Source organism: Myotis lucifugus, unplaced genomic scaffold (genome assembly GCF_000147115.1).
Source record: "Myotis lucifugus unplaced genomic scaffold, Myoluc2.0 scaffold_0, whole genome shotgun sequence".
Lineage (NCBI taxonomy): Eukaryota > Metazoa > Chordata > Mammalia > Chiroptera > Vespertilionidae > Myotis > Myotis lucifugus.
The window spans coordinates 41,095,956-41,119,855 of NW_005871048.1; the positions used below are offsets into that span (position 1 = coordinate 41,095,956).

Sequence of the window (23,900 nt, forward strand, 5' to 3'; positions counted from 1 at the left end):
TGGTGAGAACGGTGCTGAGATTAATTAGGAGCCTTATTGTGAAATGAATGACATTCAGAAACCTGGGCTAACAATTAGCCCAACAAGCAGAATGGCTGTCTGAGGCAGGCTTACAGTCTGCTGGGGTATTCATTCATTAATTCTCTTGCTCATAGTAAAGTGGAGAAACTGGGAGCAAATGAAAAGTGGAGAACAACTCTCCTGCTGGACAGGGAACAACACAGCAAGGTGCTGTGGGAAGGAGGAAGCCTGTTGAAGGGGGGCTGGAATTCTGCCGTGTTTGTGACTCCACATCCCCGACTTCCCACACCTTAGAGGTTTTAGGGCATCCTGTGGCTGAAACCACCTCCAGCCGAAGTGGACTGAGGCCTATGGATGACCTACAAAGGCTCCCCCTCCTTGGACAATTAGATGAAAATGATCAGGCGACATGTAGCCAGAGTGGGTGATATATGCTCTGCCAATCGATGAGGGACAAAGAAAGACATGTGAGAGGGAGAGAGACATGGTTGGGAGGGGAGACAAGAACATGTGTGCTGATTGACGTACAACGAAACTTGGATAAATGGGAGGAAATGGAATAGAATCTAAGGGAGAGAGATACCAAAGGAGAGATATATACAAGAAGAGAGAATGACCAAAAAGCAACTGTTTTCCAGGAAAATTATTGGGTGTTTCTTCAAAAAGCTAAAATAGAACTACTATATGACCTAGCTATTCCACTCCTCGGTGAATTAAAAGTGGGGATTTGAACAGATACTTGTATGCCAATGTTCATTGCAGCATTATTCACAATAGCCAAAAGGTGGAGACAGCCAATGACCACCTATGGTTGAAACAACATATGGTATACCCAACCAAAGGAATATTATTCAGCCATGAAAAGGAATGAGTTTCTGATACATACAACAACAAGGATGAACCCTTAAAATATAATGCTAAATGAAGCCAGACACAGAGGGACAAATACTGTATAATGTCACTTACATGTCTAGAATAAGCAAATTCATAGCATCAGAGGGCAAATGAGAAGTTACCAGAGGCTGGGAGAGAGGGACTGGAGAGTTACTGCCTAATGGGTACAGAGTTTCTGTTTGAGGTGATGAAAAAAATTTGGAAATAGAGGTGATGGTTACACAACATTGTGAATGTAATTAATGCCACTAAATTGTACATTTAAAGATGATTAAAATGACAAACTTTATGTTTTCTATATATTTTACCAGAACTTAAAAAATTAATAATGTAATAATGCCAAAACCTATTAAATAGTACACTTTAAATGGGTGAATTGTATGGTATGCGAATCTCAATAAAGAGGTTACAGGAAAAAAAGCAGTCCAGGGTACACAGCTTAGTTAGGGCTTTTCCCCTTCATCTCATCAGGGACTAGCACTGCTATGGAAACGGCAGCATGATGAAATACCACCACTGCATCGTCAAGCCTGTTCCTCCCACTGTCTTCTCTTTCCTAACAGTAACATTTCCCAGTGGCCCCCGCATTAGACATGGAAGAAGCCCAAACCAAACAATAATGATGTCAGGCACTGTTCTAAGCACTGCATATGTACCAGTTCATTTAATCCCCAGGAGAGCTCACGAATTAAGGTACCATGTCCCCTTTTACTATAAGGACAATGAAGTCTACAGAAGACAATTAACTAGCCCAAAGTCACACAACTAGTAAGTGGTCGAGCCAGGACCCGAACAAGGCACAGGCATTAAATGCCAAGGAAGAGCTAGGGAAAATCCAGAGGAATAAAATCAGAAATGTGCTTAAAGAAGCAAGAAGCATCAGGAGAAAAATATTAGCAAAAAGAAAAAAGAAAAAGTGGCAGGACACCCCCATAAAAGAGGGTAAATTTAAGAGAAGTTGTGTGATCCTTTACTCTTTTTTTTTATTTATTGCTTAAAGTATTACAAAGGGTATTACATATGTGTCCTTTTTTTCCCCCGCCCTTGACAATCCCCTGGCAATCCTTTACTCTTAATGCCTGAAAATAAAGAAACCCCCCAAAACAATGCAGTGTCACACAATTTGGACAGGAGAAGGACTGAGCCTCAAGAAAAAGAATTCAACTCAGACATTGGAAAGAACTCCCTGTATGAATGCCAGAGTAGATAATTTGCTGGACATCACTTTTTGGCTTGGGTGCATTTGCTTTTGACAACCATATGCATTTAAAGCTCACGTAAAAGAAGATCCAATTGAATAAGCAAATGATAAAATGACAACCAGCGAAACACAGCAAACTGTCTCCTTTCTAAGTCCTTCCATCAGTGGCCTCCGTGAAACAAACAAAGACTTCGGGGGCTTCTAAGGCATTAAGTTGAGACAAAATTAAGCAAAAGCTTAAGACTCAGGAGAAATGAAAGGTTGTTTCCTCGATCAAACTTTGGACCTGTTTTCAGGCAGCAGAATGCCACAGTGTGAGGGTAGTCGTTGCTGTAGGACACTGCGAGAACCCCCAAAGCAGACTGGGCTCCTTCCCCCAGAGATGGTAAAGGACTCAGAGCCCCCTTCTTTCCTAAGCAATCTCCACCCGCCCCAGCTGCTCACTGCATCCTTCCAGATGCACATCTAAGCAACAGCCCAGCCAGCCCGAGCCTCGGCCCACCCAGCGTGCCCTTTCTCGGACACTCCCTGGCAGGGGACGTCTTACCATCCACAAGAAGGTCCTTTCCTCTGTGGCTTCATCACTTCCAAACAAAACAAATGCCATGTGACAGTGGCTGTGACCTCCACTCCTTCCCAGTCAATTTTCAGACCTGCTTGTGCAGGATTTCAACGGAGGATGTTCTTTCTGTCCCACTTTGGAAACACTGACACAGACGTGCACCAAAATACCCTGGCTGCTCCTTCAACAAAAGCCTTTTTATAGGATTGAATTTGAATGAAGGAGGGGATTTAGAGAGAGAGAGAGAGAGACAAGCTTCAAGCTCTTGTCACAGCCCAACTGTTGGCCAGATTCTTCTCCCAGCGACGTAACCAGGGGCCGGGCCTTCCTGGCATCCGGCAAACCCAGGGCCTGCCGGAGGGGCCGGGGCGCTGTGCCCCCATCCCGCGTCCCCCCGGGATGCCAGCGCCTCTGGCAGCAGGCTGCTCTGAGCTCTGGCTGCCGGGACGCTTACAAAGTTGCATATTTGGGGAATGTTTCACACTGGGAAGCGGGCCAGGCATTCTGAAGAGGGGCCGCCTGCCACCCCCGCCTGAAAAGGTCTCATTCAATTGCTTCAAAGAATAAGTTCCCAGGAAAGAAAGACAAGCCAGTTGCAGCGCTCTCTCCACCATTACAGATCGCATGCTACAGAAACAGCTTGCGGGAAACCATCAGGCAGCCCCACGAATAGGTAACTCCCCTCAGCACTGGTCTGAGGGAGGCAAAAGCCGGGGTTTGAGATGGAATGACTGTCATCATTGCTTTGATAAGACAGGCTTTGAGGGCCCCCCACAATTTCAGTGTAATTGTGAAGGCTCCATCCCGGGGAGGGGTGGGGGGGATGTTATGTGACACAGAAAAAGGGGTCTGCTCCACCTTAGAAACAACAGAGGACGGTCGGGGACCCCCTGAGGCAGCAGGGTCCTTGGAGACAATGAGACTTTTGTCGATATGCACGAAAAGGCCATGCTTGAAACTCAATAAGCCTGTTATTGCTGGGTCTTTTTTTTCCCTTTTGAACACTGAATCTGTCTTTTAAGGTTGGGCTATTCTAGTGGCTTATGTTTTACTATATTCAGGTGACTTTGAAATCTCTTAAAACAAAATGTCATTTTCTAGGTATATAATTTTTAGGATGCTTATGGGGTCTCTTCACAGTTTTATATGCATTTAATCTAATCTCCCTCTCTCCCTCTCCCTCCTGGTTTAGGAAGACGCTGACCAGGGCTAGATTCAAAGTCACCCAGTCCTGAGGCACAGCCACAACCAAACCTCCGTAAACTTGGCACCTTCTCTCTTACACAGCTGACGCTTCTCTCCCACACCCATCAGCCCAGAACACAGTGACTGAAGAGGCTGTAACATCTCTGTCGGGGCCAGAGCAACACCCAAAACTGTCAGCCCAGTTAGGCAGCTGCTGAATGAAACAGCCTGGCCCAACAGAGAGAATGCTGGACCAAACGCTGCAGCTGTGCTGAGAAAGGGGGAAAGCCCTTGACGAAAATAATAGCTAGTAAAGCTAAATAAAACCTTTTAAACTGTCTTCTAGTGAACGATAACTCTGTATGTCTTAAGGATAAATATTTAATTTCTATTCCCATTAGTGATCACAATCCAGAAGCTTATTTCTATAACTCCCTTTGCCTACAAAATGAATACATTGCAACATAATCCAGAAATAGGAATTGAAGAAGAAAGAAAGCCTTCAGTATGTATTCAGTATGGAAGGGAGAAGATGAGGGAGATTCTGAGTCATTCATATGGATGGAGGTGACCAGAACTGAGTCATGGCTGGGCCTGCAGCAGAAGGGCCCTCGCACCCACCAATCTCTGCCCCCAGCTCCCGCCGCTGCCCCATCTTCACCCACCGCCTTTGCCCAGGTGGAACCAGAGTGGATTCTTTTTGGAAAAGGCATCTGACATTGTGACTCAGCATTAGAAAAGCTTCCAATGTAAAGAAGCAGAAATCTTAGGGTTAAAGAAGTTTCTAGAGTTAGAAAGGGAAATGTGTGGGGTAATGAAGGACGAGGATTATTTAGCTAAAAGTAAGGGTTGGTAGACCAAGAAAAGGCCAGAAGCACAAAATGTCCTGACATTAAAGTCTGTCATCATTGGGAGGGAGGGAGGGAGGGAAGGAAAATGAGAGCAGTGAGAGTTCTTCAACTCTGCATCTTCACCAAAGTGGATTTGCAAAGAGGAAACATCTCACCTCCAATCCCACAGGCAATAAACACTCCCCAAGCTAAATTCAGATAAATGGATGAAAGCAAGAAATGAAAAGTCCTCAGTGCTGGAACTAAACATTAATTACCAGCAACTCTCCCAGCAGCTTTTCATAACAGTCTCTCGTTTGTAATAACACCAGGCCTCCTTTCAGCAGGAATCCACATAATAATGCCAAGCAAGTGTGCTAAGAGGTAGGGCAAGTTTGAAGAGAACGGGTGCTGGTGTGGCGGGAGGAGAGTCACCCGCATCAGCAGTTTTATAGTGAAGCTCTCTTCTTCAGGAGCCCTCACAGATGCCCCTCCGTCCCTCTCAACCAAGGCCAGGCCCAGAGCAGGCCCTGGCCCAGCCCCCACCTCGGGACGAGGTCTCTCAGGCTCCTGGAGGGCAGGAGCAAGTCAGGAAGCCTCACAAGAGGCACCAAGGCCCGTTCCCAAGAACCTGCATGGTCTCCCTGCCTCCTTCTAACCCACCTCATCATTTCTAGGCAAGAAAAACAGAGAGACCGACAGGGGAGCATGGCTTTGGGAGACCACAATCAGCAGGTCTTTCCCAGGTGCCCAGAGTGAGGGCTCAGAGGAGGGACCAGGTGGAGCGCTGAGGAGCCTGGCCTCACAGAAGCCTCCCCTTGTTCCCTGGCACAAGAAATCACTCCAGACCTGGTGGAGGAATGACCATGAGGCAGGACTAGATAACTTAGCCCCTGGCGTGTGCGAGAAAACTCCGGTGCTGGGAGACTTGGTATCTCCTGGTTACACGGGTCCCCAAAGACCAGGTGGCGGCAGAGAACACGAAAGTCAGCTGTTACCCGAGACTGTACAGATGCCCCCTCCAGGGAGGTAAAACTCCTGGCTGGAGGGAGTTTGATTTCCCACCCTCCGGCCCTCCCACACATCAAAATCAACTTGTTACCTGTCCCATCTGTCTGTTCTTGCAGCTCTGAGCCTGAGGCTGGAAAAAGGGCCCCTCCTAAGCTGTCCCAGAGGCAGCAAGGGACATGGGTAGGAAGACTACAGAAACACGCTGGTTTTCAGGTCACACACACATGTTGGAGCACCTTCCATGTGCCTGCACTATTCTACCTGGATCAACATTATAGCTAAGTGCCAGGTGAATGCATGGCGGTGTTTAGTAAGGGCTCCTCATTCTCTGAACTCCAGGCAGCCCATTGTTAAGAACACAGCAGGAAACCCTTACACGTATAGAGAGCATTTTATTCTTGGATCGTACCTCATTTAATCCTCCTCACATTCCTGGGAAGTGGTGGGGACAAGTATTATTATCCTCTCTTCATGGACCAAAGTTCCAGTGACTTGCTCGAGGCCTCACAGGCTGAGAGAGCGGAACGTGGCCAGTCATGACCAAGGCTGAGACACTATTCTTTTCTCCATCTTTTCCTGATTAAAATTAAGGTTTTCATCCAAAATCAGGGTTTTCAAGGTGTGAGGCCAAGATTCCCCTTTGTAAGAGGTAAACATGCAGCCGGGTCAGCCACTGGTCAGCCAATGCTGGTCAGCCAACGCTGCTGAATCGCTGCCCGCTCCACGGGCACGCGGGCCTCCCACACGCACCCTGAGGCCAATTCTCTCTTTGTTTCGGCTGAACAATCAGAGCCCAGTTCTCTCCCACTTTCCCCCGATATTCCTGGAAATGGCGTTTCTTTTCTGTTGGAAATAAATTTTGTTGTTTCTGCACTTGTTTCATCTCTGATGTATGTCCCTGAGTGTCACATAGCTCTCCAAATGTTTAGTGCTTGTTTTTTCAAGAGAATAAGAACTGGAATTCCATTATAACTAGATCAGGAGACTTTGTAAAAAAAAAAAAATACAAAAAAAAAAAACTTTTTTAATGTAATAAGTTGATCATTGCTTGGGAATTAGACTTTTTTTTTTTAACCTTAGATATCTTTTTGTTACAGAGAATTTAGTTGCTATAGAATTTGCACCTACCCCTATTTTTCTCTCTATTTCCTGGAGTTAACTAGTTTTCCTTTTTGTTGTCTTTGGTTAGGTTTTTCACGTGTCTGCTAGTCCTTCCACCCCATCCTTCCCTTGGTTTCTCTGCCATCTTCAGATTTATATTTCTGTCTTGTAGATGCCCAGAAAAGCAAACAACTAAATACCCCAGACTACCAAGGTTCTCTCCTTGTCCTGAATGTGTTCACTACAGGCAGAGACAAACTGAGCCTTCACGTGACAGGCAGGGCGGCCTTGCTCCTGGTGGTACACGAAGGCTCATTTTGCATTTCACATTCCCCCCCGCCAGCCCTTCCCACCCCCCACCCCCACCCTCGGTCCAACTGCTCACCCCAGGAGAACTTGTTGGGGGTGGGATGCCAGGTGACAATAGGTCTGATTCCTTTCACAGGGTTCTCATCGAACCCTCTTTCTAAATCCTCTCTTCAGGGTTTTCCTACTGCCTAATCTATTCTCTTATGTTCTCCTCCCCCCACCCCCTTTGTAAAGTCCTCAAGGCAGAGGAATGAGAACCCAGGCCTACAAGGGTTAGCGTGGAAGAGAGTGGAAAAAAGAAGTTTCAGAGAATGTTTTTAATCTCACCAGTCTTCTCCTGCCTTTCTAAGTGATGCTGTATTTCCTGTTTGTTAAAATGATGTGGATTATTTACAAAGGCCACAGTTTCCTGGAGTTGAATTCAGGCAAATTACTGCTACCTTCATAAACCAGTATTGGAGATTAAAACATGAATGTGATGCTCTCCCTATCTTGGAGAAAAGACAGTTTAATGGGGAGACCTAAGAGTTTGGACAGTGTCTAATTTGGGAAATGCAAGTCAGAAGTAGTGTTTGATACACAGTGAGAGCTCAGTCAATATTCAATAAAGGAATGAATAATAAACATGGCTAAGATATACTGAATACCTGCCCTGGGTCAGGCCCTGGCCTATGTTCTTGATGTGTGGTTATCGCATTTAATTTGCACATTAAGCCCATAAGGAGGGCACTAGTCCCATCTTCTAGATGAGGAAAACGAAGCTTAAGGCAGCTAGGCAACTGCTCAAGAAAGTACGTAGTGAAGCTAGGATGGAAGCCTGGGTGGTCAGTGCCCAGAGCCCAGGCTCTTGGTTAATACGCCATTTTAAAAGGGAGGATGGTGGACAGATGAGAATGAGTTTGGTTTGGGGCACATTGAGTTTGAGGTCCCTGTGGAAGATTCAGGTGGCTCTGCCCAGTAGGCAGGCAGAAGTGTGGGTCCACTGCTGGGCCGGAGGTTGGGCCAGAGGCACAGCTCTGGGAGGCATCAGCGTATTTTCAGGTGATGCTCTAGGTCTAGGAGAACACAGAAAGAGCTTTTCCTGAGAACAGTCTTGGGAAACATCATTATTTAAAGGATGGGCAGCCCTGGCCGGTGTGTGGCTCAGTTGGTTGGGCATTGTTCTGTGCACCAAAGGGTCTCCGGTTTGATTCCTGGTCAGGTCAGTCATGTCACATGCCTGGATATCGGGCTTGATCCCCAGTAGGGGGCATACAGGAGGCAGCCAATCAATGTTTCACTCTCACACCAATGTTTCTCACTCTCCCTCTCCCTTCCTCTCTCTCTAAAAATCAATTGAAAACATTAAAAAATAAATAAGAGATGGGCAAAAGCCGGGAAAAGCCCATGAAGGTGATGGAGAAAAGCATGAGAGAAATAATGGTGCCACGCCTTCTTTGCTCACCTTCACCCCCAGCCCCAGGTGACCTAGAACCTCAGTGCTGTCCTGATTTGCAAACTTAACCCATCTTCGCATACAGGAGAGTGGAGGCAGAATATTCCAAAGACATTATCTAATCCAATACTCACTTTGATCTACACGTCCACTGCTCTGATACAGTGCTTAGCCTGTGGGCCTGGCTTTATTTCCTGTCTGGGAGACATCTGCCTGGTTGAAGAAAAAGACTGTAGGCTGGCAGTTCTCAGAACGTAATATATGACCAATGTCACCCAGTAAATTTAATAAAATAAAAGAACATAATATGCCCCACAACCACCTGAGCTACTCACTAAAAGTGCAGATAAAGGAATGGTCACCCTCAGAAGGTCTGTCTGATTCAGGAGGCGGGGGTGGGGCCTGAGGCTGCATGTCTGCAATCTCTCGGTGATATTGATGGTTCTGGTGCCTTCTTTGAGAAGCCAGACAGGGTAGATGATGAATACGCTACTGATCAATAACAACATGGTAAGTCACCTTATTTAAAATCATCCTCACGTTGTTTTTATGTGATGCTATCCTAGTGTCTGAACATACTGCTAGAATTATTTCCCTTGGGAACAATGTGGTCATTAAGGGCTCAAACAACTTTTCCCGGTAAGTATTGATTCTCTAATTATTTGACAGTTTTATCTGACATTTAATTTGCCATCAAACTCCAGCCATTGATCAAATCCAGACAAACGGCTGACCTTTCTTCCTCCTCTGTTAATGTTCAGAACCAAATCATCACACTACCCGCCCTCAAAGCCAGCTGCCTTAAAAACAAAAGTCAAATGAATCCCTTTGGTACTGGCTATTGAAAAGGAAACAGGAAAAGAAAAATACAAACAGCTAACATAACCAATATCATACCTGGAATCTATTAGTTACCAGCCCCTTGGAAGCCCTTAGCCCTTGGCCAGAGAAAAATGTCATGAGTTGGTTTTTCCCCAGTAAAGTCCCAAGGGGGCAATGCTACCCAATAGTGGCCGCGTCAGTCTAGGGCACCGCAACCAGCTGGGTGAGCTGCCAGGAAGGGAATCCTAGGGTCGCGATCCTGCCCCGGGAGGAGGAGGCTCAAGGGACCTGAGGTCTGGTCTTAGCTGAAGTGGGGCCTCACTGCCACCATCTGTAACAAGTAATGGAAGGCAGATGGATACTCGGGTTCTGTGTTGGGGCCGGTATGAGTAAGTCTGGTCATGTCTTTAAAGTATTTGGCATAAAGCCTTAGCCCCGCCCAAAGGAGCTGTGATTTTTTTTTTTTTCATTTTAGTTTTGTTTATTTATATACTGCCTTATTCAGCAGGGGGAGGTGGAGATGGCTCATTCGCACATACTGACGGAATCAGCACATGTACTAGTATATTTGCACTTTCCACACTGTGCCCGTGTTGGTCACGGCTGGGTGCTTGGGCTGCCCAGAAAAGTACACGCAGTCCTCACGGACCTGGGGCTCCCCTACGCTAGTGCTAAAGGGCAAATCAACCCACATCCGGGCCCAGGCCCAATTCCTCTTTATGTCCCTGTTCTTTGCTCTCAGTTACGTGTATTGTCTGTTGACCCAGAGTGAAGTTCCACTTACAGCCTTCCACCTACAGGCTTGCAGGTGTTGATGGTTTTGCGAAATAGGACAACTGAAAATATGGATACCCCGTAGCTACACACAAACACCCAATCAATTTCTAAGTAGGATTTAAGTAGATTGAAATTCAGCTTATAGAAGTGAGTAAATCAGGAATCGACTTTCAGGATCTGAAAAAATATATGCCTGTGTCATCATTAGCACAAAGTCCACTGTCATACACAAGTAAAAGGAAACACTGTTTAGCTCTTTTTATGTGATTAGAACCAAAAGAAAGGTCCGAAAGTGTTAGGAATTGTTTGTGTTTGTTTGTTTGTTTTCACAAGTACATTGAATTTTGCTTCTGGTCCTTTGGCTCCTCTTATGATTCCTCAAAGAATTAAAAAGGGGCATTTATTAGGAAGGTTTCATTTTGATTTTATATTCAACTACAAGGTCTTCACAAGGTCACCATCAATGGGGTGCCACAGCATATCCCCGTACCGTACTTGATCCTTTCCGGGAGCCTGTGGGTGAATGACTACATCTGCAGAGTTAGGAAAATTTGATGTAGGAAGCAAGGGATAAGTACAGAGCCACATAATTAGTTAATGTTTACTTAACAAGCAGAGATATGTTTCTGACAGATTCAATCAACTCTGACTAAGGGGCATTTTCAAGACATTGAGAGATGTGTTCTGAACCATCAGATGAACTCTCCTGAGAACAAAGGTCCAAAACCTATGATGCAGAAGTGATTCAGGCAAGCAGGCAAGTAAATTCTGCCCTCCTCTATCTTCTTCGAAGAAAGATTGAAATTTTGATTTAGAATGAGGTCAGAGAGGAAGGCTCTAACTGGAAATTCTGGGAAAATCTGCTCTTGCAAATATCTGCAGATTTTCATTTCCATGAGAATAGATTCTCCTAAGAAAATCAGCATGCATAATACATGTTCTACATTCCTATCTTGCATTATTCTCTATTGGTTATTCGTTATGTATTTATACACTTGGGATACATGCAATTATCCATCCGTATGTTAAGCAAAGTTCTTATGATGCTTTATTCTTTTCTCTCTCACAAATAAAATAATGTGTTTTGTCCTAGTAAAAATGCTAACAGATAAGGAAGGTGGCTCTGGAGAATGGACTAAATCAGGTTCCACTGATGAAGTTCTGGAGTGTGACTGAAAGAAAGAACATTTGATTCCGCTCCAGAAAGCAACACTGAACGCGTTCCCATTTATTTTGGAGTAGATAGAGGCTGTCACTGGAGAAGCTAGAAAGGTGAGGCAGCACACTAAGATTGTAGAGGACAGTCCCAATTCGCTTTAAACTCAGATATCAGGAAAATGCATGGATTCAAAATTAAAGGTTGGAGCGGCAAGAGTGAAGTCATCCTGAGCCCTGGTTGGCTCAGGGCATCGGAGGGACAGCAAGAGTTGGACAAGGATGGGAGTCAAAGAGAGGTGAGCAGTGCTTGACCTGGTATCTGAGGTCCAGTGGTCCAACAAGAGAAGAATCTAACCTTGTTCCCGATTGCCAGCTCCTTCAAGGACAAAAGGACCCCAAACCAAGGACACTGTGATGTGGGTTCGGGGTCAGGTTTGAAGCTTAAATTTATGTGCTTTTTTCCCTCACAATTCTTAAATGACATAAGCTGGTGCTTTAATGTGTTTTTTCTATTGTTCTGGAAAATATCTGCATTGCCTTCCTATCAGATCCAATCAAATCCATTATGAAATTTCCTAAACATCTCATGTCTATAAAATTGCTTTCAAGAGTAAATTACATCTTTTTTAAATTATAACAAAATTAAGGGTTATCAAGGTAAAGATAAGAAGTCCACTTAGCAATACTTCCACCCTTGGGATTTTGATGTCAAAATTGAAAATATATCTCTCTCCCTTGGCCCATTTTTTTTCAATATAAAATGTCTGTGCACTTAGATAAGCTTTATTAGAAAAACCATTATTTTAATATGTTAGTCTGTTTTTATTTGATTTAAAGAATAACAGTTGTGCAAGGGTAGCAAATGGAACACTAGAGTTATATGATTTGACAGGTAGAAAAATAGTCTGAGTGAGTCTTTCCTACTAATGGATGATTATGGTAAGTGGGCTCAATTCTGTGCCCTCCTCAGTTTGCATCTGAGTCTTATTTCTTAATCGTCACCCAATGATACGTTGAGAGAAAGACAGAGAGAGAGAGAGAGAGAGAGAGAGAGAGAGAGAGAGAGAGATCGGTTGCCTCCAGTAGGCGCCCTGAGAGAGAGAGAGAGAGAGAGAGAGAGATCGGTTGCCTCCAGTAGGAGCCCTGACTGGGGATTGAACCGGCAACCTAGATATGTGCAGTGACCAGGAATCAAACCCGCATGGGATGATTCTCCAACCAACGGAGCCACCTGGCCAGGGCTGCATCAGAGTCTTACGGTGTCTTGTCCAGAAAAGTAGGGAAAGAACCAGCTCACACTTTCTTATTAATGTTTACTGGAAGCTCTAGTAACTATCCTGGGCTTTCGTCTTGCTAACTTTTTATTCTTTCTAGAGGTGAAATTTTGCTTCTAGTTTTAAAAAAAAAAATCCAACTAATCAATTTCAGACTATGGGACAGACGCTGGATCACACAGGAGACCACAGCCTCTGCTCACTTCTTTCCCATAGGCCCGCATGGAGGAGAGGTGCTGAGTTAGCAGCGTGCTAAGCCATTTTGTAAATTCAGATCCTGTGTTGCCCTTTGTTCCTCCTCTTTTTTTTTTCTTTTCTTTTTTGTAATGTCTACATTTTGGCATTTCTGCCTCTTTGGTTTCAGAGCTTTACAACCGAGCATTTCCCGTTGGAAAAAAAAAGGGGGGGAATATAGCAATTAGCATACATTATGTAGCTGCACCAAACTAGTGTCCTCGCAAACAAGTCTTTGTGACAGGCAAGGCGGCCCTGTTTTGTCTTGTTTCCTGGCGGGCCTCGCCCTGCTCACAGCCTTCAATTGCCAACTAGCGATGCCGCCCCTTCCCTTCCTCTGCTCCTGCTTTCCCAGCCCCTGCCAGCTTTACTGGCTCGAAGTATTTAATGAGTTTTTAATTCCGTTTTGGCTCTGGAAGCCAGCCAGCTACTGCTGCCTGGGGCTCACATCTCCCTTTACACATTATCAGAGGACAGCCGTAAAGACAAGTGCTGTCACTATTGGACTTTTCCCGGGGGGATTCGCTTGGCCTCAGGTTATCACAAGGTCTTGCTGACTGCAGACAGTGGAGGAGCTGAAGGCAGTCCCCGCAGAGCCAGAGGGACAATGCGGGAGGCAGGCACCTCGGAAGCAATGTCTAGGGAGTGAACACCGCTCTGTAACTGCTGGGCCTCAGTCCAGCGGAGAGAGAGAACCAGACCACACTTGCATGCATGTTTACACCCAGGTGCCCTTCATATAACAAGACCCTGGCATGCTCTCCACCACAATTCCAATGGCCGATTGTCTCCTCTCAGGCACTGGAGAGGGGTCCACATGCTGTCCTCACCTCCCGGGTCTCTCGTGTGGATCATGAAATGGTAGTGCTCCTGGTAAGAAGGCTCTGTAGACACCACAGAAGCTATTACTCTGGGAGAAGATGTTAGGAAAACTCTCCGAGACTTAAAGTGCTGGGACATAGCTCATAAATTACGCACTGTTCCTACATTAGCCAAACCATAGCCAGGATGTTTCAATCTATCTACACAGTCTTTCTGGGTATTTGCGCATGCTGTTCCCTCTGCCTGGAACACCTGTCCCATTTATTTACTTGGCTGCCTATTGATACTTCAGGTCTCGGTGTGACATATCACCTCTGGGGAGTCTTCCCAGAATGCCTTGTGCCCAGAGCAGCTGGCACTCACTGCTACGGTCGCAAACACCACACTGAGCTGCTGCACATGGCCAGCACTGAGGCCTCTGATGTCAGAAATCAGGTTTCGAGAGGGAAGCTGTTGCTTCCTTGCAGATGGATGTTTGGCATTTATTTATTATTCATCAGTGGAGATGGCTAACAAAGTCTCCCTAGTTGAAACTGTAGTGCCAGGTTTTGAGAAGAGCACAGTCATATTGATTGGATAATGGATGCAGAATGGTTGAAAGGAGGCCTTGCAAATGCGGCAGACAGGAATAAGAACTGATTTAGACTAAAAGCTATAGTCAGATATTTTAAAATAGCAGCATAAATGTATCCCACACAAGCTATGATTCTACCTATTCATAAACACCGGTACCTGATTCAATCTAGTCATTAAATAAATGACTGTATTTTACCTAAACACATGGGTTTTATATCCAATCAACCGATAATTTAAGGCACTTGAGAGCCACGGCACATTTCCAAAGACTGCTACACAGGGTTGGTTATCTCATGAGGTAGTGAGCCCCCCAGCTGTGGAGGTGGACAGGAAACCAGGAGCTGGGGGCACCTGTCAGCAGTTCTAGAATGGTGGTTTCTGGTCCTGGCTGAGCATCAAAAGCACTGGGTGTTCGTTAAAACTATATATGGCCGAGCCCGACCTGGACCTACTGAATCCGAATCTCTAGAGCCAGAGTTGAAGTCTGTGATTTAAAATCTCCAGTGACGATTCTGATCACCAGGCAGATTTGGGAACCTCTGTTCTAGCAACCCCTTTCAAACCTAAATTTCAGTGATTTATAACTACATTTGACATTGCAACAAGCAACTCCTCCGACAAGACTCCTCTTACCAATATGTCAACATAGTGATCTCTAAGATTTGAAATGTGAGATCATCATAAGGGACGTTCACAAGTTAGAAAATAGGAAAAGAAAGGCTAAGCGACTTGACCAAAGTCACACAGCAAGATAATGGCAGAGCAGGAATAAGGCGTGGCTAGCCGGACACACAAGCCTGTTCCTCCCCAAAGGACTGCAGATTCCGAGGTGGCTCCTAGAGGCCCTTGTGACCTCACAGCTCCGTGACCCAGCTGCCTTCACCCATGAAGTGATACCATCTCAAGTGACATAAAAGGTGTCTTTGAATGTTCATCTAGATATTTCTTAGATTCCTTGTTAGAACCCAAAGATGGGCTACCAGAGAAGTAGTGTAATTTAATTCCTAACTTACCTTTTTGGGTCAGTGATGGCAGAAATCTGGAATATCATCCACTTAGGCTAAAATTGTTGGCATAGAGATGGTCACACATTCTCCCTTCTTTTAAAAAAAGGATTAGAAGCAGGGAATTCTACTCTAACACAGAATGTCTGGGAAGTTGCCTCTCAGCTCTCCTAGGTTTTGCTTTTGCAGGAACTCCTCGTGGCAAACTCTGAAGGATGGACTTAATGAAAATCCTCACACATTGCACTGGAAGCCTTCGCCGTGGCAGCATAATCACCCCGAGCAGCACTCACTGTGCTGCAGCTAATATCCCACCCCTGTGCACTCATAAAAGGTCTCCAAGTGCAGTGGGAAGTATTTTTTAATGACCATGATTTAATATTTCCTAAGTCCTTACTGTGTTGGTTCCCTCACAATACATGTAAATAGCAAAGCCTGTGGGCTCTGCTGAGGTGATAGAATCTAAGGAAGGAAACAAGAATGCTGTGAACAGCCTTGTATTTCTTTAGAAATAGTTCAGAAGCATGGCCACAATATAATACAAGTAACTTCAGGAAGTCAGAGAGCTTTTGCCTTTTGGTTTTTTGTTTGGTGTTGTTAACTTTCTATTTTTTAATGACATTTTCCTTTTCTTTAGCACCATTTTATTTTCATCTTTCCTCAAGAAGTAAGAGATGGGGCGTGTGGGGGCCGGGTAGAAGATGCCCTGCCCATCATGTCATGGCCTCCCATCGAAGATTTTCCCAGTTAGACACCGCAAAAAGATCTCAGAGGACATGAAAAGATCTTTAAATTGTCATGTTGGCAATGACTTCATAGGGGAAAAATACTTCTATCTCTACTTATGGTTCTTCCCTTTCTCCCCAATTCAGACACTCATTGTGTCAATCATATTAGTTTTGCCAAGAGACACACTGTATCCTTGATCACAGAATATCAGGTATTAAGTTCCATAGAATCAGTCCAATGCCTTGGCATATCATATGGCGTGATACTGCCTACAGTGCTGTCCCAGACTCGAAGGCCCTTTCACTCCCGGTGATGATCAGTTAGTACTAGTTCATCACAAGGCCTCTGACCTAGCTGTCAATTCTGGTTTTTCCAACACCTATTTTTCATCACACCATCAGCAGAGCCTACGTGGGAACTGAGTGCAGAAATCACTAGAGGTAGAAAAGAAGGGCAGAGGATGCCAGGAGCATCACCATTCCTCTTTACTAACTGCAGCTTACCCTGTCCGTCTGTCCATCTGCCAGACTCCTGGCGGTGGCAGCAAGAGGCCCTATAAGTTGAGAAGAGTCTCAGAGAGAGAAGCATTTTTAGTTCACTGGTCCCTTCACTGTAACACCAATACTAGTACTAGCAGGAACCACACAGCCACCATTTACTGACTGTTCGCTATGTGTATTTTGTGGATTACATTAAATCTAATCCTCAACAAGAGCTCTATGACTGACTTCACTGTATGTTCAGAACTACATGGGGAAACTGGGTATACAGAAATTAAGTGATTGGTCCAAAGCCATGGCTGAGTGAAAAAGCTGGGATTCAAACCAAGTGCACCTGACAATGAAGTTCATCTTCTCTCCTCAGCCCCTTTGGTACCACCATGTCAAACACGCTGGCCAGATCAAGGCTAGGTTCTTCTCTGTCCTCAGACCCAGACTGAAATTCTTGAAGGTGCAGATACTAACATCTGAGAGAGAAGCAATATGTTCTCCCCAAGGCCCAGGAGCACCATTCACTATCCACGGGATGTAAATGGTGTGCTCTGGAGGGAAGACACCCAGGTATGTGCTCCACAGTCTCTCTGGCCTATAAAATCCCCAACTCTCTCTGGGCCTAAGGCTAGACTCACTCGTCCATCCAGGTACCACTGCAAGGCCCAGGACCCATGAGCACTAACTTAATTCAGTGGTCAGTCTGGCTTGCTCTAGAAGATCTCCAGGGACAAAGATTCTATAACAACCTCTAGCAAGTCACCAGAGGATTCTGGCCCCTGATGTGGACAGGGCAGAAGTCCTCCTGTTTGCCAATTTTCCACTTTCTGAGAATTGTAAGATTTCTTAAAAACCTTGAGGTTTCCTATAGACTTGTCTCAGGAATAGAACTAGCCCTGTTCACTTCACAACAGACTTAAAAGAGTACAGTCTAGAATAAAATGGTTGCATTGTGAGGCCACTGAATTGATATAAAAGAAGGCACCACAAAACAATCCAGCCACAGGAACATTTATGAACCCTCTTCCATGAAGAGATTACACAAAAAGCGGGGGTTGGGGTGGGGGGGGGGAGAGATTATTTCTAAACAGTGTAATCAGTCAGGCTATTCCCAGCCTACACTCAATTCCTAGACAATAGTCATGGTTGCTAAAATAACTTCAGCTATTTCTAGCCTACCAAAATAAATATAGGCTCCAAGAAAAGTATAACGTAGTAGAAGACTAATACTATTGCTCTTGATTAAAGATGTTATGTTCTCTTCAGAGTCTTTTCAAAAATAGCTGAGAAGTGGCTACAGGAAGTTTTTGTCGGGGGTGGGGGGGGGTAGTTCTGAACACACAACTGATCACCCCCTTTTCCCCTGTCTGTAATCCACAATAACATCTTCTTCCCTCCTGCTTCCAAAGTCCCATTTATAGTTCAAAATGAAAAGCAAAATACAAAGAAGATAAATGAATGGATAAAACCTTCCCTTGCTTAGTTCAAAAACATGTTTGCCCTTCTCCACCAAATCTACAACAGTCATCCCATGTTGACTCTAGAAGACACCACAGAAACACAAGGCAATAGAGAAGGAGCAATTCGGGTATAATCTTTTTTTTTTAAATATATTTTATTGGTTTTTTTACAGAGAGGAAGGGAGAGAGATGGAGAGTTAGAAACATCGATGAGAGAGAAACATCGATCAGCCGCCTCCTGCACATTTCCCACTGGGGATGTGCCCGCAACCAAGGTACATGCCCTTGACCGGAATTGAACCCGGGACCTTTCAGTCCGCAGGCCGACGCTCTATCCACTGAGCCAAACCGGCCACGGCTCGGGTATAATCTTGATCAGGGGTCCTCAAACTTTTTAAACAAGGGGCCAGTTCACTGTCCCTCAGACCGTTGGAGGGCCAGACTATAGTTTAAAAAAAAACTATGAACAAATTCCTATGCACACTGCACAAATCTTATTTTGAAGTGAAAAAACAAAGCGGGAACAAATACAATATTTGTATTTGCATGTGGCCTGCGGGCCATAGTTTGAGGACCCCTGATCTTGACGGTGCCCCATCCTCTACCAGGTGAAAGTGTTCTTTCATGTGGACAGAGGCTGCATGTGCCCCACTTCTCAAGTTTAAACAACCACAAGTAAGGCCTGGATCTCACACTGTGGAAAACTGTTTGTGAATTTGGTCTGAAACTGTAAGGCCCCTGAAATCCCTACTGAAGCTTCACTAATGTCCCTTTCTTTTATCTCCATCATTCAATGACTAGATCCATCAATGTCAAACTTTAATAAACATTAAGAGTCTGGGAGGCACTTCTTCCTCCAGGCCATAAGCTAAATCACTGGGATATTGCTGTTTATAAACAATATAACACAGTATGTCAACTTAAACAAATAATTTCGTATATACAGCCAAGCTAGGAGATGGCCTATCGTTAATTACTTGCCAGCCCTTAGGAAGTGAGCACTTAGCAATACTCTTTATTGTGTTAACATAGCCTATCTGCCTTTTCAGGAGCTTCCAGATGCTGAGTACATTTTTTCCAGTCTTAACTGCATACGGCCCCTTCTCTCCTAGAGGCAGTGAAGGAAGCTATGGAGACAGACAGACCTGAGTTCAAATCCTGACGCTGCAAATTGCTAGCTATGACCTTGAGCAGATTATTTAATTTCTCTGATCCTTAGGTTCCTCATCAGTGAATGGGTTGGACAGGACCTGCACCTGGTAGGGCTGCAGTGAAGATTAAATGAGGTCTGGTTCATAAAGGGCCTGGCATGTCGGTGCTCAATAAATGGGTGTAGCTTTAATTTCTATAATAATTAAACTGGATATAGTGCCCTAATCCCAAACTTCCTGCATAAATGAACCCTTTCAAAATCAAAGTGTAGACACTTATATAAAACCTCCCTGACCCAAAGCCCTCTCCTTCTCTTGAAGATGCCATGATTGTCTCCGTTCAATGTCCCCACCCATCAGCGAACAGCGTGGCCATGAGAGTCCGGAGCAAAACCAGCACAGGTGCTTTGTCCTACCTCAATCGTACCTGTTCTCTTCCTTTTTCATTTCTATGTGCACCATTTTGGGATCTCATTAGGAAATCACTAAAATTCTAAGTTGTCATTGCTTTACCAATCAACACACTGGTGATCCTCTCCAAATTAGTCATCCCAAAATCGCATAACTAACACACCACTGATAACTTCCTCCATTCAGCCACATGACATTTCCCTGGTGTCTCCACTGCTGATGTCTGTAAGGGCATTTGGTCACATTTTCTAAAAACCTCTTTCTTTTTTCCAGTTGCTTTAATTATCTAAATAGTTGTGTGACATTAAGACATTTAAGGTTCATTTAGTTTTGCATCAGTTTAGAATTTCCCACTATCCCTTACTAACACATCTATACTATAATAGAAATCAGAGGGAAAAGAATACTAATAGCTAGCATTTAGTACATGTGCAAGACATTGTTGAAAATGCTTTGCATATATTATTTCCTTTGCCACTGTCACTTCCCATAGTCCAGAAGCAATTACAATTACTGGAAGGTTAAGGTTTTGCTTCTCCAGCAACAATCCATCAGGGGATGGCCATGAATTTTATCAGGCAGGTACGGGCTGTCTAGTCATTTTTTCCACTTTCAGGGACCAAGGTAAATAATTCCCTTTAGGCTCTGCTGCCCCCAGACCCTCCCTTCTTCCCTATAATCAATGATGTCTTCCCTAATCAGTCCCTAGGGGGCACATGGGAGCCCAAAGCTGTCTGTCCCCAGGAATCCCATCTCCATCTGTCCCTTGGCTCCCACTGTCTGTGACCCACAGCTGCAGCTGCTGACCTGTTTTGCTGCTATTTGCATTTCAAATAAGTTAATAAAAGCAATGGACCAAATAATAAATTGGATAACAAAGGCCCTTGATGAACCCACAGTACCACAGAAAAGCAACTTATGATACTTTATATACATACAGGGCCTCTCAGCTGATTGTCTCAGTATTTTTACTAGTATAAATATTGCCCTCTCAATGCAAAGTGAAAAATAACATCTTTGGGTAGGAAAACTAAGTCATGACAGATATTTTTTTTAAAAAGTACTGATTTGCATATGGTTATAATGAAAGTCAGTGATTCACTCATACATCTGTTTAACACACATTTACTAAGCACTCACTAAGCACTGGTCACTGGGCCCCCGGCCACCAGGGTGGATGTCGGGAGCTGACAATGCATTGCTCTATGCAAGTAACCCTACAAGTGGTTAGGAGCTGGGAAGGCTGCAGGTCTGGTCCATGATACACACGGCTTCTCAGCTCTGACTCATAAGCTCTCCCTGGGTCACAGTCTCCTCATCTGTAAAGTGGGCATAGATGGGGAGGCAATTTAAGCCTTTTTCATAAATTGGCTCTTTACTATACATAACATGGGATTACCACTCTCGAGCAGTTTAACATTCTAGTCAGTGAGGACAGATTTTTGTGTATAAAATATTTAGGAAATAATATATGCTAATATATAATCAAATGCTAAGACAGTGAAGGGACAGAGTGTTAAGGACATGGATTCACTTCTAATTCAACAGAATGTCCTGCCTTCCATTTCTACTCTCTTTAGAAAAATACCTCATCTGCTAACCAACCCGGAGTCTAGAATAATACAGGCTTTGGAGCACCCTGATAGCATTCAAAAATTTGCAGTGCAGCTGGATTTGTCAGGGCAAAATTCCCCAGATAAAAGATTCCCAATTTAGAAGCCGCTCTCAAGATGGGCAGAGATTGACAGGAACAATTAGGATGCCTGTTCACAGTGCGAGGAGGAATACGCCAAAGAGAAGGAGTGAGAAAGCTCAGTACCTACTGGAACTTGCAGAACCACCAGTGGATCTAAGCAGCTTCCAATTCCCCAAATCTGGTCACACAGAATGGTACGCTTGCTAGGCCTGGAAGTCTTGTTCTATAAGCACCTCTCCATCTGGTAGGGTGTTTATTTATTCAGGAAAACCCTGGTTGGCAAAATTCATGAGCTCAGCTGGGCAGGATGCTGAGCACAGCTGAATGGATAAGCCTCGCTGCTCCAACATTTCCCCCTGACTCTCGCCGGCCCCTGGCCATCTGTATTGGCCAAGTTAGCTACAAGTTGTCAAACCTCCCTTCCTGTTGTATAGACACTACCTCTGTGTCTGTTTACAAATAGATCAAGTTGTTAACAGCAAACTGGAATGGGACCAGAAACATTCAATTGGTCCAAAAATCCGTCAGCCTAACATACACTTGCAGAAGAGTCACTAAGTCTGTGTGGCAAAACACGGGCCCCCAGTGGGGCCATCCAGATTCCTTGTCCTAAATCCTGTCCCCTCTGCTCCTAAGAACATCTCGTGTCCACGCGATTCCTGGAGAACCTGACAGTGTCACATCCACTGAGACAGACACACAAGCACGAGCTAGGAATAGGAGGCAAGTAATAAAGGAAATGAATTCCCCAGTGGAAGCAAAAGCAAAACAATAAAAGTAATAATAATTCCAGTACACTGTCTTGTTTTGCTGCTGTTCAATACAGGAGAGATTGCATGGCATTTTAATTAAGAACTGCTTCCTAACTATAGTTCCAACCTGCAAATTTTGGTCAGAATTGTGTTTTGAAGATCATCTTGTCAACCTAAAGAAAAGAGGGTTTTTTTAAAGTGCAATAGCACAAGGTTTGGGGAGGGATTCTGTGCAGCATGCTGTCCATAAGTCCCATCGCTGAGCCAAGCTGACCTGAGGTGTCTAAACAAAGGGACAGGGACCCATCTCTCTCCTGATTTAATGGCCTGCAGAAGGGAACCCAGAGAATAAAAAGGGGAAAGTAGATTGATTCTGACATCTTCACGGGTTTGTATTCCTAAGTGCCCATCTTATTTATCTGCCCCCCCACCACCACCCAAAGCCACACACACCCCACTGCGTGTGGTCCCGCCAGGATCCAATTCCAACCTATCGTTACAAATTACCACCACACTGACTCTAGGCCTCAATTCTGCTTGTCTTCACTTTACTTTTGAGTAAGAGTATAATGGAAGATTGGTACCCACAGAAATGGCAAAATACTATTGCTTCTAACAAATATTTCCAAATTTGAGCCAATTAAAAGACCTTCACATGACTGAACTTCAGGGAGTGATTCTTGTCAAGTCAAATGCATCCTGCAAGTCTGAGAAATAGTTTCCAGCAGGGCAGATGACACGGGGTTGGCACATCCACGCCCCTTCCCGGCTCCCTGGTGTGAGAACTCGGCCACGGTGAGAGGCATAGTCTGTTGCTGTGTAACAGAGCAAAGCTAACATGTGGCCTCATGTGTGTACATGGGAAGGAAAGAAAGGCAAATCTGTGCAAAAAGACTCAGCAAACATGTATCTGAGGCCAATACAAAGTAATTCAGCAAATACTTGTCTATCGTCTGGTCAGAATTCATCAAGCCAGACGCCAGACCTAGCCAGAGTGCAATTTCCTGACTAAATTTTGTTTTCTTATACTTACTCTTGGGACCCTGGACAGCCTTCTTCTCAGACTTCAGACGGCCTTGGTTTCCTTGTGGTTCCTCTCATGGAACCACGTGGCTACCTCCTCTTACAGCCAGGCCGGCCGGCGGCCCAGGGTCCACACTGCAGCCACACTACTTTCAAAAGCCTAGCTGTAGAGTGTTCTCACTCAAAATGATATTTTTCAACAAAAGCTATTTTTAAAAAACACACACACCTAGTTGATTTATAATGTCATAAAAGGGAGCATAGGAATCTACATTTTTTTCTGTAAGTCTACATTTCTTTCTTTTTTTTTTTTTTTAAGAAACGTCAAAGTGATTAAAAAAGCAACTCAATCTTGACCGAATGGCTTTTTCCTACCTGAAAAACAAGGGACCCTGGGTTTAAGCCAGCCACATGCCGCAGCCTTGGGAGCCCACCCACATGAGCAGCAAGACCACACTCGTGTCAGTCTCACAAAGAGTTCTTCTCAACTTCTAACAAATGATGAGATTAAATGCATGCCTACTGTAGGCCGTTTGGACGACACCGATGAAGCAGCAGCTAGCATTCATCTGTAATCACCTTCCCCCCAAAACAATCATTATTATTCATCTTTCATCTTCCCTTTCATTTCCACACATACATTTTTCACATAGTTGAGGGCAGACTAGAAACACAATTTTGTGGTCCTGCTTTCTTCACTTAATGTTCTATCATAAATGACTTCCCCACGTTAACCCAAAACTTTGCCAACACAAGGTTTAATGACGGCCCCTGAGTCCACGGTGCACCCGTTCCGCAGTTCACCCAACCAGACACCAACCACTGACAGGAGGGTGCAACAAGGTCACGGATGTTCGGTTAATGCCACAAGATGGCCTAAGGCAGTGATGGCGAATCTATGGCACGCGTGTCAGAGGTGACACGCGAACTCATTTTTTTTGGTTGATTTTTCTTTGTTAAATGGCATTTAA

At 44.7% G+C, this 23,900-nt stretch overlaps 1 protein-coding gene across 8 annotated transcripts in view; it reads right to left on the reverse strand.

The window, feature by feature from the left end:
- The window catches only part of MAP1B (microtubule associated protein 1B), a 91,241-nt gene that overhangs the window by 26,012 nt on the left and 41,329 nt on the right, over positions 1-23,900 (reverse strand). The window contains exon 1 of one of the 8 annotated variants that reach the window (XM_006081349.3): positions 2,664-2,872. The exons of the other annotated variants lie outside the window; for them this stretch is intronic. The gene's annotated coding sequence lies outside the window, so the exon portion shown is untranslated. Of the gene's footprint in view, positions 1-2,663; positions 2,873-23,900 lie in introns of those variants that run through there. 8 annotated transcript variants of the gene reach the window in all.